We start from the raw sequence: 17,873 nt of genomic DNA on the forward strand, positions 1-17,873 counted from the left end.
TGTTGAAGCACTCTGAGAACAACAGGGTTGTGTTCAAGCAACTCTATTAGCATGCATTAATTCACAAATATAATGATCAATTCATCACATATTAGAAAACTAGCATCCCTGCTGACGCTGTTACACACCTGCTGAGTGTCGAGGGAGCTCTTAAGCATTAATGAAGAGCATATTAACCCCCTGTCTTGAACTACTAGCTCCCTCATTCTGATCTTAAACAGCCTTTCTCAAAGCAAACTGAGCAGACACTATTTCCAGGATGCTATGTCTTCCACACCATATTGAAGTGTGTGCGACTGGCGTATGTGTGCTACTCAAACACGCACACATATATTGCACAGCACAGCTGGATGTGTTTTGGGGAGATATCAACAGCTCCAAAGCTCATTTTGAATGGTAATGAGGAGATGTGCGTTTTCAGGGGCTTGCTGGAAATTGAAGTCAGCAGCACTTTACATAATTACCATCCAAATTGCCAATGAGGGGTTGTGTGTGTGGGGTAGCACCTACAATGCTCACTGCCTACCAGTTCCACTGTGCAGAGCACAATCTGTGATCTGTGTTAATAGGTTACACAAAGACTTTCTCCTCCATGACAGCGGAGAATTCCAACAAGAAATGAGTATCAAAATACATAACCAAAGCAGATATAAATAAAAATTTCAAAGTAAAATTATTTACATTTAAAGTAAAAACATGTAACTAAAAATAAATATATAGAAAATAATTAGTGCTGTCAAACGATTGATCGTGATTAATCACATTCACAATAAAAGTTTTTGTTTACATAATATATTTACATGTATATATTTATAATCGTATTATATATAAATATATTTAATATATAAACATAACATATTTTATCTTAAATATATATGCATGTGTGTGTGTGTGTATTTATATAGATAATAAATATACATAGTACACACACATATATTCCGAAAACAAAAACTTTTATTTTGGATGCGATTAATCGTTTGACAGCGCTAAAAATAATATTATACTACATAATATTAATATATTATGAAGTTCATTTTTGAGTAGCACACAATGCTTTATTTAACAATATTATATTCACTATTATGTTTGGAAAAAATACATAAACAATCATAGAATAGAATGCAAAAATAAAACAATATATATTACACTATATACACATTAAAAAAGATATAGAAAATATAAAAAATAAAATCTAAATCTAAATATTAACAAAACCAATCAATCAATTAAAAAACAAACAAACAAAAACAAACAAACATGAACTGATTAATGGCTGGCAATGTAATCTACATGCAATCCAGGTCATGTGACACATCCAGGGCTTTACAGAGCCAAAGGGAGATCTACTGCACAGTCACCCTGCTCATCCATCCATCCAGTGGTTGACTACTCTTCCTAAAATCTTCTCTAAAGCATTCAAATAGCAATTTTTCATACACAAACAGTTCTTTAAACATACATGAGTCAAACAAGTCACATGGAATGTACCCTAAGACTACACTAGGACTGTGATTTAAAATGTCGTCCTGCTTTAAAAAAACACACTGGCTGTTTGTGTCTGTCTGTGAACAGTAGAGGGCAGAAGAGGACTGCCCAGAGGCTTCGGATATTTTCAGCACTGCTGCTGGAGAGAGAGAGATTGACTGAGGGCAGACGTTAGTGAGAGAGAGTGTGTAGGTATGAGAAAAAATCCTAATACAAGGTCTGTTGCCATAACCCTGCCATGCACATCTCGGTCTCTCTCTCTCTTTACATTCTGCTCTGGAGCTTTGTCAATTTCCCACATGACCGCTTGCTGAAAGCCACATTTCCTCAGCCATGTGGAGGAACATGTGTATGTGTGTGGGTCAGGTTTTGACCAACTGTCCTTACAATAATAGTAAGACCTGACATTACCCACACTGTGGAGAGCAGTCAACTGGGCCACAGAGAAAAACAGCATAATAAACATAGTAAATAAAATGGTAAAAACACAAAAAGATGTATAAGAGGGTTAGATTATGGAATAGAAAATATAAGTAGTTCAGTATAAAAGCAATTATTCTATTCATTCATTTTTCTTTTTAATTCACATTTGTTGAATTGGCTTTATTCATTCATTTCTTTTACTTGCTTTACTACATTTTAATTGAATTCTAAATTCTAAAATAAAATGTAAAACATCACTTGAGTAGGATTAGCTTTAAAATGAAAACGATATAAGTGTATGGATATATTTTTAGCATGCTAGTTAAGTGTGTGTATTTTAGTGATCCTTGAGGCTACACACTGAGCTAAGACATTTCTTTTCTAAAGGAAGTACAGATACGAGGAATTCACTCATTATCTCTGTCCTCCTCTTCTCTCTCTTAATGCAGCTAGTGACACACATGTGTTTGTTTAAGACTCGACTTTACACATATGGATTAGAGAGCTACGCTTTAACATTCACTTCCTGCAAGCGGCAAACGAATAACGCAAAGCTCAGATATCCCTGCGTACATTTACGCAACAAACCCACTCTGATGATATTTGCTTCAGTCTGCATTACTCCCTAACAGACGCTCGCTGGCTGGAACCGGTTACTATCAGTGTGCAGTGGCCAAATCTCTCAGCTTCTAGAACAGCTCTGGCCCACATTATTTACCATCACTTACCTCCAATGACTGCAATGATGTACTAACATCAATAGTTTAGTACATCAATGTACTAAAATCAACTACTTTTTAATAATAAAAAAAAAAAAAACCCTGAAAAATGTACAATGACTAATTTTAGTTACAATATAAAATTATATCGTTGTTTTTACATGACCACTGCATTTTTTTTAGACCAAATCATGATTATAAATTGCCTGCTATCATAGATGGCAGCCTTCAAATGAAGGCAGCAATGGTTTGTATTTTAATTCTATAAGAAAACAGAAGAAATCCGAAATAAATGAAAAAAGCAGCAAGTCTAAACTTTTTATTCAGTAATAAAGAGCCAGCATTATGGCTGCACTGACAGTTTAAATTCTTGTTCTTGTTCAACGCTCAAATAGCCAATAACTGTTCATTTCAAAGATCATTTCAAACTTTTGATAATAACTGGGACCATTAGGGTTATTAACCAGCTCTTAACCAGGACTACATCAATTTATAGAATACTGGAACCAAATGATGTTCATAATAACTGGATCTGCAAAGTTCCAGAACATTTGCATTCCTAGGCAGATATGAATAAAACATTGATAGAGAATGTGCATTATGCAATGCACCCATTGGAGCCACCTTACACTTTGCCAGTGTCATGACTGTTGACACAGAATGTCTTCTGTGCACAAGAATCAACTATCAAACACAGAGCGTGCGATTCATGGTGTGTCAAGATTAAAGTCTGTGAAAACACCTTCAGCACCACAGTGGAAAGACACTTTTTCCCACATGAAATGCCTCACAGACAAATTAAACACAAGCTGTTCTGTTTTCATGATTATTTGACTAGGCTTCCAAGTGAACAAGAAATGTTTTCCAAACATTCTCCATTTGCTCTCTCTCGCTCGCTCACACTTTCTCTATCTATCTATCTATCTATCTATCTATCTATCTATCTGGTCATAATTTAGATAGAAATTGAAAGACAGCTTTCTACCTTGAATTTAGCCCTCTGATTCGAACGCTCTGTTGGAAGGTGCGTGTCTGCTGTGAGACTTCAATGTAAATGTATATTTACATATTAAATAAACATTACATGTGCAACTTTTCCAAAAACATTAACTGCGTTTTTACAATTATAGTCACCAAAATTTACTAATTGTGAAAAGTGTAGATTATAGCTTTATATTTAGAACTACTTCTGTTGCATCAAAGGTTGTAGCCCTGCACTGTAGTCACATCCACTGAGCACACAATGCAATGATCTACTTATCGCTTCGCAATTTCTGAAATCTCACAAATACTTTCATCACTAACACAGTGAAACATGATATAATTAAGAGACTCGTTGAGCAGTGTAACCTGTCATTGATTATAAGAGGAGTTTTGGTGAAAATGCAGAAATCAAATCAATGATAGATCATGCTGATCTTGAATTGACTGCTCCAGCGATTATAAAAATAACAATCTTCGCTCAAGTATTTGAAGAATGCGTCTGCGTGCAAGTGTGTAGTGACATTGCCAACTACTGGTCTGGCATGCAAAATACAGTGTTTTTAGTTGTTTCGCAGAACTGTGTGAACAGGGATCGTTTTGACGATATCTATATGCAAAAATAAAAAAATAAATATGTGTATATATATATATATATATATATATATATATATATATGTATGTATGTATTTAGTACATTACATTTAGTACATGTAAATGTACCTTAAAACAAACTCAAGACACGTTGCACCAAATGTTACATCAAACTAAGCTGTTATGACAAAAATATCTATAACTGTTAAATAATATTTAAAAGTTGCAGTTGCAGGACATGATGATCTGTACTTTGTCATTAGGGTTTGAAAAGACATGACGGTGAGTATTGGCAAAATTTTCAATAGTGTATTATTCTTTTAAAGTTCAATCTTCTGCATGAGGTTTTAAAAAAAAAACATTAAAAGATTTATTCTCTAAACCCTCACTGACAACTGCCTACAACTGAGCTGATAACATTGTAGATACCAGCTTCATTATTCTTCTTTGTTCACTTTTAGCGTCGTGTAGAGTTTTTGTGAGTAGATGACATATGGAACAAAAGCCAAATGGCAGTGAATGAAGATGAGGCTTTTTGTTTGCAAATGTGCTGGCCTTTGCATTTTTCATTCCAGATAACTGCATCTCTGCCCTTGATTCAAGTAAGAAGCTCCGCTTTACAGCTCCCTCTCTACTGCACTGATCTTACCGCATTCGTCACCCTAGAATAAAGGGTCGTCTTTTAAACTATTATTCATGTTCTCCACCTGAACAGTGGAGAGAAGATAAATGAGCATCCAAATATTGAGCTGTTAGCTGGATTTCATTATTCTATACTACTGGTCTAGAATTTTTATTTCTTATTTTTTTATTTTTTTTATTTTATGAAATACGATGACTTAAAGGGGTTATATCATGGAAAACAGTATTTGTCTTGCTCTTCTGAAATAAAAGAGTTTGATATAGTATGCAGACATAATGGTCACAACACAAAGCTCCCACTTCTGTCCACCAATATTAATATAACCTTAATATATGATACATTTACTAATATATCAGTTCCAATCCTTGAATCTGATTATCAGATAACTGTTCCAAGAGTACTTATATTTCAAAAGGAAAAAAGGGTTGGTGTGAATCAATAAATTATGAATAATTTTCTGTCATTGTGTGAATAATATATAATTTTGTAATCCATAAAAAAGTAACTGCAATCTGATTATGAGCATGCTTAAACATAATATAATCTAATTACAAGTGCTTAATTTTTGGACTGATTACTTAACCCAGTAATTACTTCGCAACCATACATTATATAGCCATACATTATATAGCATGATTGGGTGTAGTATGAATTTCATCCTATAGACGGTTTCATCAGGCGCACGCGCCTGGACCTATGTTAACTTCCGGTCTGTGTTTGTTTATCGGTCTTGTTAGTGGCGCCGGCTACAAACACAGTTAAAGTTAAAGTGATAAGTAATGAAGTTGGTTCGAAAATGTTCGATGTCATTTTCATTTCATCTAGCAAGTTATATGCCTGATAAAGCAGCTTTTGTGAGCTCAGCGCTGCTTTGTGTAACATACAGCCCAACAGCCGTTTCCGGGGAAACCTCTAGTTCTCCGCTTTAAAGCGCCTCCTGCTGGCAGAGAATGAATTTGCATTTTTAATAAGTCCGTCCAAGTAGTTAATCGCTGCATCTCAGTCTGTCTGATTTACGCAGCAAACATATTTTGCTTATCAAAACATAATCTACTCTAGAGGGACTGTTGTTACTGATTGTATTTGGATGTCTACCGGAAGTTAAGTTAGGGCCACAAAAGCGCGCATGCGCAGTAACGTTTGTTTATGTCGTTGCCGTTGAAACCGTCTATACACTACAAACGTCACCACCATGTGACCTAACAGCGACAATTGCAACGCTTCACTGCCATTCACAAATTCTCTCCCATGGCCTCTTAAAGTTATCTGCATATTTTGCCTTCTGTTTTATGAATACTGTAAATTCAAGCATAGTAATATTTTTTTACATACTATACGCCTACTATACAGTAGCAAAGCATTCGATTTCAGATGTAGCCACTGTCTTTTTGTGTTTTAGTGAGTTAGTGTATAATTAATTTAACCAATTTTAACTGATGTTTTTATAATATTTAGACAAAGTAACTTGCTTTGTATCTACTTTATATTGGCAATTGGCAATTACACTGTTTAATTTAAATATAGTAAATATACAAGATGGCAATTTCTGCAATTAAATTTAATTGCCATAATATCACTATAATAATTAGAATTAAATCATTTGTAAATTAATCGATTTAAAAAAAATAAAAAATAAATAAGTAAGTAAAGGGAGTAAACTAATAAAGATGGAGAATAAGTATTCATTATGTATACACTCAGGCACTAGAGCTCTTCAAATATCAAAATATCAATACATGCGTTAGTAATATATCGGCCAACCCACTAGTCTAAAATCTATCGTTGTTAATCTGTGCTGTGAACGTTAGTAACTTACAGTAGCTACATGCAGAAATATTAACACACACAAAAAAAAACTTTTTGAATTTAAATATCAGAAAAAATATTTTAATATATTTTAAAATCTTCAGTGTCTAACAGAGTTTCTAAATTCCAGCCTTGTAATATGGGGAATTGCTCCATTCAACATTCTTTTTTTGGGTCTGTTATCTGATTTGCATAATTGCTTTAGTGAATCAGGAACTAAAACAATGTGCAACAATGTAGACAAAACATGAAAATAATGATAATGATAGCCACTTAAAGTAAACTATAGTGGTAATAAAGTTTAAGGTACAGTTATTAAAAACTGGCTCCTTTAATAGTAAACAACAACACACATGGTCTCCTAATGATATGTGCTATAGCAGAATAATAAATCCGAAAAATACGAGGTATTGCAAAGAAAGGAGGGAAGGAGATAGAGAGGAAGAGATGAAACTTTGCAGTGTCAGTGTGGATGTCTGCTAAGATCAGTGTCACAATGAAGGTGTTTGTCAGCCTGAGGAGAAGACGAATGCTCACACCTCTCCTCTTACACAGGAGTGTGTGTGTGTGTGTGTGTGTGTGGGGAAGAGAGAGAGAGAGACTAGAGCTATTTTTATTTAGAAAATATGAACATTTTTTTAAAGTTCACCTTAAGTTCCCTCTTCAAGCTCTTCCAAATGCATCACTTTTTCTAATGTGTCCCATAATACATTTAAAATGAAATCTCAATGATAATAAAGCAGTTAAGGTATTTGCATATTTCCATGGCCTAATCGACTAATTAAATAGATAATTTAAAAGTTGTAGTGTTCAGTGTATGCTGTTCATTAATATTACACTCATTTGATGCCCTTATTTGCTATCAGAGCAGAGTAATAAATAACTGCACAAATCTAATCTGACAATACATAAACATATCTATATTACCTGGGGAAGGCAATTTCCCAGCATGCTGTTGTGATTAGTTAAATATATTTTATTTATTGAATATATTTGTCATGTTAAATCAATTAAAGGAATGTTCCTGGTTAAATACAACATAATAACTATTGACAGCAAACTAGGTGCTCTGGAATTATTAAGGCTCAAAACTTAACTGATCCATTAAAGGGGTGGTTTATTGCAATTTCACTTTTTTAACGTTAGTTAGTGTGTAATGTTGCTGTTTGAGCATAAACAACATCTGCAGCGCTGAAAGTTCAATGCAAACAGAGATATCGTCTTAATGCCTACAAAAACGGCTGGTAAGGGACTACAACGAACTACTTCCCGGGTCTGTTACGTCACTGACCCAGATAAACCCCGCCCTCGGGAACACGCAGCAAAGGGGGCGAGGCCATGCTGTGCTGCTTCAGAGAAGAGGAAGAGAAAACTAGGGATGCACGTAAAAATCTATTCATATATGAATCGCGATTCTGTCTTCTATCGATTCTAATGGATTCACAAGTTTCAAAATCAATGTTCTAAAACAGCCGTTAATACTTCCTCGCGTCGCCCTGCTCTGCATCTCTCTCTCTCTCTCTCTCATTCAGATTGTCAGATCAGCTCCAACAAACTGTTCCAATTATACATTTTCACATAGCAACGAGAAGCCTTATACATGGACGCGTGTGCGGTTGCTGTACTGTATTAAAGCTTTAATCAGAATAAAACCGTATATTAAAAGCTAACATAAGCAGTAGCATAATAACAGTGTATCTAAAAGTATGAGACAACAAACAAAAAACATACCATTAAGAGTGCTTGCACAGGTTCTGCGCGATCCTCTTTACTAATATCCTCTGAGTCTCAAATTCATAAGCAATATAGACGTTTCTATATTGTTATAAATCATTGTTTACAATACAACTGGAGCACATGCCGCTGAGCTGAGGGGCGGGACATTTAGACGCACACTCGGCGGTTTAGTGAATCACAACACACTGAGCCAGCTAACCAATCAGAGCCCAGCATGTATTTTTGAGGGCGGGGCTTCATAAAACCAGGAAGTAATCGAGGCGTTTGTCAGAGAAGGGACATAGCGGTGTGGAATAAAGGTAAATTATATGAAAAATAATGCGTTTTTAAAAAAATGAAGCATGACCACATGTTAGACTGCACCCCATAAACACAATCAAGCCTAGAAAAAAAACAGTAAACCACCACTTTAATTGATTTCTGCTAACTTTAGGATTTAATTTTAAAGGAACATTCCGGATTAAATAAAACATATAAACAGCATCTGTGGCTTGCTGTCAATTACCACAGAAAATAATTTTGACTCATCACACTGTAAAAACAAAGAAAGCTACAATGGTGCTTGCCAAGTCACCTCCAGAATGCTTAAATGATGTAGATTAAGTTTTTTTTTTTTTTCTCGATCCCATTCTTTTATTATGGTAGTAAAGCCGTTTAGAAATATTGCAGTCAATCAGCCTGAATAGCCTGAAAAGTTTTTCAGTCATGTTCCGCCTACTTTTTAATCTAAATATATATTCTGTGCTCTCTCATTTTTATTTTTACATGTTCTATATGTAAATGTTATATCAATTTCGAGATATATTAATTTTTCATCTAAGTTGCCTTTTTAGGTAGCCTATTTTTCCCCCTCAGAATGTTATGTCTGTTTGCATAGACAGAAACTAGTTATCTCATATATGATGTTGCAAGTCACTAAAAGTGGACTCTAAGTACAAAAGCAAAACTTTTCTTTATTGCACCGACACACAGTAGAGAAATTAGAAAATATTTTGAGAATGGCATCAGGAAATATTGTGAGCCAGGGGCCAGATAATCGATCACTAGTGCCACTTTATAATACTCGTGCACATCCCTAGTAGTGCACAAACACTAACAGGTATTATATGCTATATGTCATAAAGCATAATATTCTTAACTTTATTCTTTAGTTAGAAAATGAAAACAGCACATTATGAACAGCACTGCTCAGTCTGTCTTACCCACTATGCAAGTCACAATATGTTCACTACCTTTTTTACACACTGACAAACAACACCACACTACAACATTATAGCATAAAACTGCATTTTGCAGACTGTTTTTTTTCTATGAATTTACATAAATACAATATACATTTAAATGCATATTTCCACATATTTTCATTTCAATGTTACATAACTTGTCTACTCTTTTCAGAACATGTATACCCTGATCCCACTGTGACTATTTTATGAATCCAGCTTTGGGGTACAATGAATAATCAGGAGAGAATGTCTGTATGAGTGTGTGTGTGTGTGTGTGTGTGTGTGTGTGTGTGACAGTTTCCTGTCTTGTGTCGGTGTACATCACAGCTGTGAGTAATGATATATATTATAAACAAAATGTTATTAGAAAGGAATATAAGAAATTATATTTTTGTTTACTATTTTTGGTCTCTGTAAACTTTCTACCAAAAATGTGTCAGAATGTTGTTAGAATTTACTACTTTCTTTAACATACACATTAGTACATACAGAATACTACAAAGTTACCAGATATGGACTAAAAGCCCAAAAAATCTATTTGATTTAATGGGGTGCGTCAATTCAGTCAGGTCTCGTGGCTTCAAAAAACAGTCTATGAGTACCATATAAACCTGAGAACAAGACACGACCCTTAATAAAGCCACACTATCAACATACTGTAGCCAAACACTATATAAGCCCTCAGCAAATGAACTTGGAACCTCAAATGTGATACTTTCAGCTAACATCAGTTGGCCCCAGGCCACAGACTCGGAAAGCATCCCTGGAACAATCCCTACAGGGCCCTTGAACAAGAGAGGCTGCAGTGGTCAGAGAGGAGACGGGTGGGGGTTTGGCAGTAACATGTGACTGTGTGTTCTTGACTGCAGGTGGAATGGCGGAGACAGCAGTGCAAGAGGCATGTTAACACATCTACATATATACACACACACACACACACACACACAGAGAGGCCTCCGAGTGCTTCAAAAATAGAGTGCTCTTCAGGACTAAGGCAAGGTTAACAGGATGAGACAGCGTGCTCTCCCTCTGCAGCAAACCACTGCCCGAGAGATCCTCTTTACATTTAGAAACTGCCGCTTCTGTGCTTCATTATTGCAATGCATTTTTAATGCACCACCCTCCACCACTGCTTTCAGATTGCTGTGGATTTCTGTAAAAGCCTTTCTTTTTAATCCAATTTCAATGAGCTTTTATTGTGTTGACTTGTAAAATGTAGTAAAATACTGTTATGAAGGGCCTTGTTAAAGAACTGTTCACCTAAACTGAAAACTATTTATTCCAACCCAGTATGCTGTTATTTAAAAATGTATTTTTGTTTTTTATTGTGAAGAATTCCAAATTTCTGAAGCTATTAGAATAGTGTACAACAGACCAGAATTTAAGCAGTTATTCATTAATTCTTCCTCTTTCCATTTTTTTTAGTCACGTTACAGCATTAGCAACAACCAGAGGTGGGTAGAGTACCCAAAAAAACTGTACTCAAGTAAAAGTACTTGAAGAAATATTTACTCAAGTAAAAGTAAAAGTAATAGTCTGAATAGTTACTTGAGTAAGAGTAAAAAAGTACCGGATAAAAAACCTACTCAAGTAGTTAGTTACTAGTTACTTTGGATCATATACTGAATATAGTCTATTTTATGTAGATCTATAGATATTTAGATTAAATTTATATATACATATACTGTGTATACATATATATATATATATATATATATATATATATATATATACACATACACATATACACACATATTCTATTAATAAAATAATCCTGAGAAAAATGTCACAGGTTTCCAAAAATATTAAGCAGCAAAACTGTTCCCTGTTGAAAAAACCAGCATATGTTGGTAAGGTATGTTTTGAAGCATGCTGGTTTGAGCTGATTTAAGCTGGCCCTTTGCTGGTTTATGCTGGTCCGACCAGCTAAGGACCAGCTTAAACCAGCATCGCAGCTTCAAAACATACCAAACCAGCATATGCTGTTTTTTTCAACAACACTGGTATTAAATCAATATATTTGAATGATTTCTGAAGGATCATACAACTCTAAAAACTGGAGTAACAGCTGATAAAAATTCAGATTTGCATCACTGAATTAAATTAAATTATATTTTAAAGTATATTAATTATGTATTACAAATGTATATATGTATATAACCTCTGACACGGAGAAGAGTAAAAACTCCTCACATGACTGCTAACGAACATCTGAACATAACGAAACAAATGCACATTGACGGATCATCTTCCGTCTGTTCTGCAAAATGTAAACAAGTGTAGCCTTTATTTCTGCAAACGTAAATATTGTGAAAATATCAATATTAATTGTGTCTAGGCAAGGCATTCCTCCTGGAACTAACGCGGGTTTGGCGGGTGTTCATTTCATACTCTGTGACAGCTTATTTAATGAATAAATTATACATTGTATTTAATGTGTAAGGTACATGTACAACAAACTGGTAATGTCATAGTGGTATCGTGTACTGTAATCGAATCTATACCTGTGGAAAGCGGTGTTCATCTAATAAAGATCTTCATAGCTAGCAAACCATAGCCTTTGCAGATTTGCTTTCAACTGACTGTAGATTCAAAGCCACTTCTTCAACGCTCTTGATGTTACAACCGCTTCAGACGACTCAGCGCGTGCTTTTTATTCCAAAATTCCAAATTATTACATAATTTTATCAAAACATAATAAACATGATAGATCATTTAAGATGTGGTGTACATGATGGTTCAGAATAATGACAATCTTCTACGATGTCCAATGACAACTTAAACTAGTTTGGGTGTGAAAATGTGATGTGGTTATTTTCTAAACATCCACAGAACCAAACCAAACCAAAACTAAACAAACAAAACAAATAGATGATAAACTTTTACAGTACATACATTACTCCTTTGACTGTATTTTTTTTTTTTTTTAAATGTTACCTCAAGTTTCCACAACAGACCCTGAACCATCTGCTAAACCTTGAAAAAATCATGGTAGAATAAAAAAAAAGGCAATCCACCCATGCTGCATAAAGATTGCATCCTCCAATAGCCTGAGGAGCAGCTATCTACAAACTGTCATAAAAACTTAATGTGAGCTTGCTCCTAATTCTGAACACCATGGGAACATTTTCTTGCTCCAAGCCTTGTTCAATTTAACTTTCGGATCCTCCTGAGCGAACAGCGCAGACAGACAGTCACTAGAAGTGAAAGAGAAATCCTATTAAACCTCCCGAGAAACGTTACACAAAAACTATAAAATCACCTTCACAGCTGTAAAGCAGAAACTGCTGTCCACTCAATGTCTGTACATCCAAAGGCTCCAGGATTCTAGGCTGTCGTTTCTGATATAAAATTCAAAAGCTTGTTGTGATGGAGAAGCTGTTTTCAGTAAGACTGAGCCTTAACCCTAATTTGTTCTAAAGATCTTACAGGTTTAACAGTGTGCTTTGCTTTTAGGCAACTCTCTTCTTGAAAAATTAGATAGTACTGACCATTTGACTCTCTACAACACTAAAATAGCCACCATTCTAGAGATACAGTAGATGGCAAATATTGTGGCAAGCAAGATTTATGAAGCGTGAATTGCGGGGGTTTGGGTGTGTCTGACTGGATTTAATAATAATAATAATAATAATAATAATAATAATAATAATAATAATAATAATAAAAAGATTAAAATAAAATAAAATAAAATTATATATTTGGCTGTAACATTTAAAGGGTTCCTATTATGCTTTTTCACTTTTTGAATTTTAGTCAGTGTGTAGTGTGTATGTTTGGGCATAAAAAGATCCTCAAAGTTACAAATCTCAAAGTCAACTCCAAAAAGATATATTTTGTTTAAAAAAAAATCCCTTTTCAAGAACTACAACGAACGGCTCGTTTGGACTACAAAGTTGTTTTCCTGTATTTGTGATATCACAAATTGGCTCATTAGAATATCATTAAAATAAATCCCCTCTACGGAAATTTGAATGGTTGGCGCGTGGGGAGAACGCTTGGTTGAGCACTGCAAGTTTCAAAATCGAAACCCGGTATGGGTGTTTTTATATCACTTTATTTCTGAAGGAAACCGACTGTTTTCAGAAAAATGTGGATGTCATTTTCATTTCATCTTGCAGGTAACATCTGATGAAGCATCATTTGTGAGCGGAGCTCTGTTTTGTGTACAGCGTTACCGCAGAAACCTCGCTCTCTCCAACAGCGCCTCCCACTGGCAGAGAATTAATTTCCATATATGCCGCCATAAATAGTGTAAGTCTGTGGGACTATGGTATAAATAAATTCAACTGTATAACAGTTTCACTGCAATTCATGTTATAATGTTAGAATTGACAATAAACATAATACATATTACCGTTGCACTTATCTGTACATAGTGAATGCAGTTATTTTTAAGCTGTTGTTGACATCCTATCTAAAACCTGATTTAGCCACAAAAAAACCCCACCAACAATGACGTTACCACTTTAATATGTCTTGCAATATCCGTGCGTGCAAAGGTTCAGCGCGATCCTCTTGTTCAATATTCTAGGGGTCTGAATTGATATAGCAATACTGACGATCTTGCTGTTTTGGCAAGGGGCGGGGAAGTACTGAAACACCATCTAAGCTGTTCACCAATCACAACGCATTGGGACAGCTAACCAATCACAACACATTTCATTTTTCGGAAGTCGAGCCTTCATCAAACCCGGGACTAACTGAGCTGTTTGTACCAGGCTGGGGAGAGAGGTGAACCACCAAGCATGAGAGCATGTTCTAGTACACCCCCAAAACAAAATCAACACTTTGTAAAAAAGCATAATAGGATCCCTTAAAAAAAAAAATAAAAAAAAAAATAAAAAGTTGACTGTCAATGCAGTAAATGTCCTCACTGTGCCATATGACTGAATCTATATTCTAGCTGAATTTTTCAGATGAAGGGTGAGTTATAGTAATGTGCAGTCTTTACCATGGTAATGCTTCTATATACAGTATCACATGGCACAATGTAATGTAAAATTCTGTATTTGATGCCATCTGTCTCCCTTTTCTGATACATCTCTGATCAGTTTCTCTCCCTTGTGTCCTGCTGTATGTTTACACATATCACAGTTCACAGTTTTACAAATGAGGACGTCCTCAAAGGGAGGTTTTAGGTGATTTTGTCAAGGTTTGCTTACTTCTGGGTACCAATTTGTCCCCAAAAATTGTTTATTGTAACGTAAGTAGGTACACACACGCACATGCACACGCACACACACACACACACACACACACACACACACAGGTTTTCCTATCATTATGGTGGCATTCCATAGGAGTAATGGGTTTTAGACTGTCTCCCCCTACACTAACCCTACTCCTAAACCTATCCTTATGAAAATGTTTTTTGTTTTTTTTTCTCATTGAACCCAAAAAAAGGACAATGTTGCCATCTTTGTGGGGATATTTTGTCCCCTTACTGTAAAATAGGGTTTACCTGAACCACACACACACCCTTACAAAATAGTGGTTATCATCTTAGATGAATCACTTTTAGTGTAAAAATAATTCAGTGCATTTGGTTATCCCTAATTTGAAATCACGTTCTATAGAAACTAAATATCTATTGAATCTATATCTATAGATGCACCAAATGTTTCACTGATTAACCATTAAGATGAGTTAGATTACATAATTAGCTATAAGAGTGATGTCTTAGAGAGGCAGAGTCTCTCAGAAGTAAAGATGGGCAGAGGCTCTCCAATCTGTGAAAGAGTACGTAAAAAGATTGTGGAATACTTTAAAAACAACGTTCCTCGACGTCAAATTGCAAAGGTTTTGCAAATCTCATCATCTACAGTGCATAACATCATCAAAAGATTCAGAGAAACTGGAGAAATCTCTGTGTGTAAGGGACAAGGCCCTCAGATGACACTGCATCACTTATCGGCATGATTCTGTCATTGACATTACTAAATGGGCCCAGGAATACTTCTATAAACCACTGTCGGTAAACACAATCCGCTGTGCCGTCTGCAGATGCCAACTAAAGCTCTATCGTGCAAAAAGGAAGCCATATGTGAACATGGTCCAGAAGCGCCATCGTGTCCTGTGGGCCAAGGCTCATTTAAGATAGACTGTTTCAAAGTGGAAAAGTGTTCTATGGTCAGACAAGTACAAATTTGACATTCTTGTTGTAAATCACGAACGCCGTGTCCTCCGGACTAAAGAGGAGGGAGAGCTTCCGGTGTGTTATCAGCATTCAGTTCAAAAGCCAGCATCTTTGATGGTCAAAGGTATGGGCAGCTTGCATGTTTTGGAAGGCACTATAAATGCTGAAAGGTATATAAAGGTTTTAGAGCAACATATGCTCCCCTCCAGACGACGTCTATTTCAGGGAAGGCCTTGTGTATTTCAGCAGGACAATGCAAAACCACATACTGCAGCTATTACAACAGCATGTCTTCGTAGTAGAAGACTCAGGGTGCTGAATTGGCCTACCTGCAGTCCAGATCTTTCACCAATGGAGAACATTTGGCGCATCATTAAAGGGGTCATATGATGTGATTTCTTGTTTTCCTTTTCTTTAGTGTGTAATGTAGCTGTTTGTGCATGTATACGATCTGCAGAGTCACAAAGCTCAAAGTCTCCAACAAAAGGATTTATTCTATCTAAAAGAGAAGGCTGATCCAGACCGGGCTAAAACGCCTCATTAAAGAACGGCCCCACATGTCTACGTCACGATGTGGAAATATTTGCATAATGCTGCCCAAATGTTCACGCAAAGAAAGAAGGCGTGGTTTCAATAACCGCAGTAGTGTTGATGCAGCCATGTCAGGGAGATGCTGTGTGTTTCTATGCGAAAGCAAAAGCACTTTATTTGGCCTTCCGAAAGTAGATGCAATTAGGAATCATTGGTTAAGATTTGTTTACAACAGAACAGCACAACCCAAATGTTCGAATTTGTGCAACGCATTTTATGGATGACTGTTTTGTGAACCTAGGAGAGTACAAGGCTGGCTGTGCACAAAGGCTATTTCTAAAAAAAAAAAAAAAGGGGTCAGTTCCAACTTAGCTATGACAATCTGGCGCTTCTGAATCAGCGACTGTAAGTATGTTTTGTTATTAGTTCAAGTATTTGCTATTGACTGTTCAAATGTGGAGTTATGCGCAGTGTAGAGTAACGCGTTGTGTGTGTGTGTGTGTGAGAGAGAGAGAGAGAGAGCATTTGAGAGAGGCGGGGCATAGAGGAACTACAATAATGTACAATATTTGAAAAATAATGTTTGTTACACCAAACACAAAATAATGATCTTTAAAAAAGCATCATATGACAAATACGTCAAAGACGACCACAAATTCTTCAGCAGCTGGAAACCTATATCAGGCAAGAATGGGATCAAATTCCAACACCAAAACTCCAGAAACTCATAACCTCGATGCCCAGACACCTTCAAACTGTTTTGAAAAGAAGAGGAGATGCTACACCACGGTAAACATGCCCCCATCCCAACTATTTTGAGACCTGTAGCAGGCATCAAATTTGAAATGAGCTCATTGTGTGCATAAAATTGTAAAATATTGTCTTATGTGATTTGAAATTCTTTTAGTTTTCATTTTACTCAAGTTTAAAAACGTCCCAACATTTCCAGAATTCGGGTTGTACCACATTAACATTGCTATTTCTCTGTTTTATTAACGTGAAGCAGCTTTAAAATAATCTGCATTGTATGAAGTCCTATAAATATATGTGACCTGACTTGACATACAGTTTGTCCGTAACATGGTTGACAAATTCACTAATTTGTTGACAAGAAATATTGCTTGAAAAGTGTTATTTTAAATAAATACACAGTTGTATATTTTGCAATATAATACATTAAGACATTTATACAGTACATTTTTGTTGCCTGCATTAAAAAAGTTTTTGGGTCACTGCATACAGAGCGGTTTTTATGATATAAAGAAGTAAATAAATATCATATAAAGAATGTTTCCATATATTCAAACATAACCACCAATAGATAAGTCATTAATCAGAGTCTCTGTCTGAAATTGCACCCAATGCCCTTACATGGTGTATTATTTCAGTGGGACAGAAATTTTGGTGGTGCCTGAAACCATAGTGGACATTATTCATTCAGTCCCATCATGCGCCACAATAATGACTGTACAACCAGTGTAGATGGCTAGATAATACCTATAATGCACTGTGAAGATTGTGTTTCTTCACAGATTGTGAATTCCTGCATCTTTCCAGAAGATGGCGTTTGCAGCGGAAACATATTGTGT

General features: G+C 35.6%; 1 protein-coding gene across 15 annotated transcripts in view; it reads right to left on the minus strand.

The window, feature by feature from the left end:
• nrxn3b (neurexin 3b) overlaps positions 1 to 17,873 on the minus strand; it is a 357,597-nt gene that overhangs the window by 217,106 nt on the left and 122,618 nt on the right. The window lies entirely within an intron of this gene.

Source organism: Onychostoma macrolepis, chromosome 20 (genome assembly GCF_012432095.1).
Source record: "Onychostoma macrolepis isolate SWU-2019 chromosome 20, ASM1243209v1, whole genome shotgun sequence".
In the NCBI taxonomy this organism is placed as follows: domain Eukaryota; kingdom Metazoa; phylum Chordata; class Actinopteri; order Cypriniformes; family Cyprinidae; genus Onychostoma; species Onychostoma macrolepis.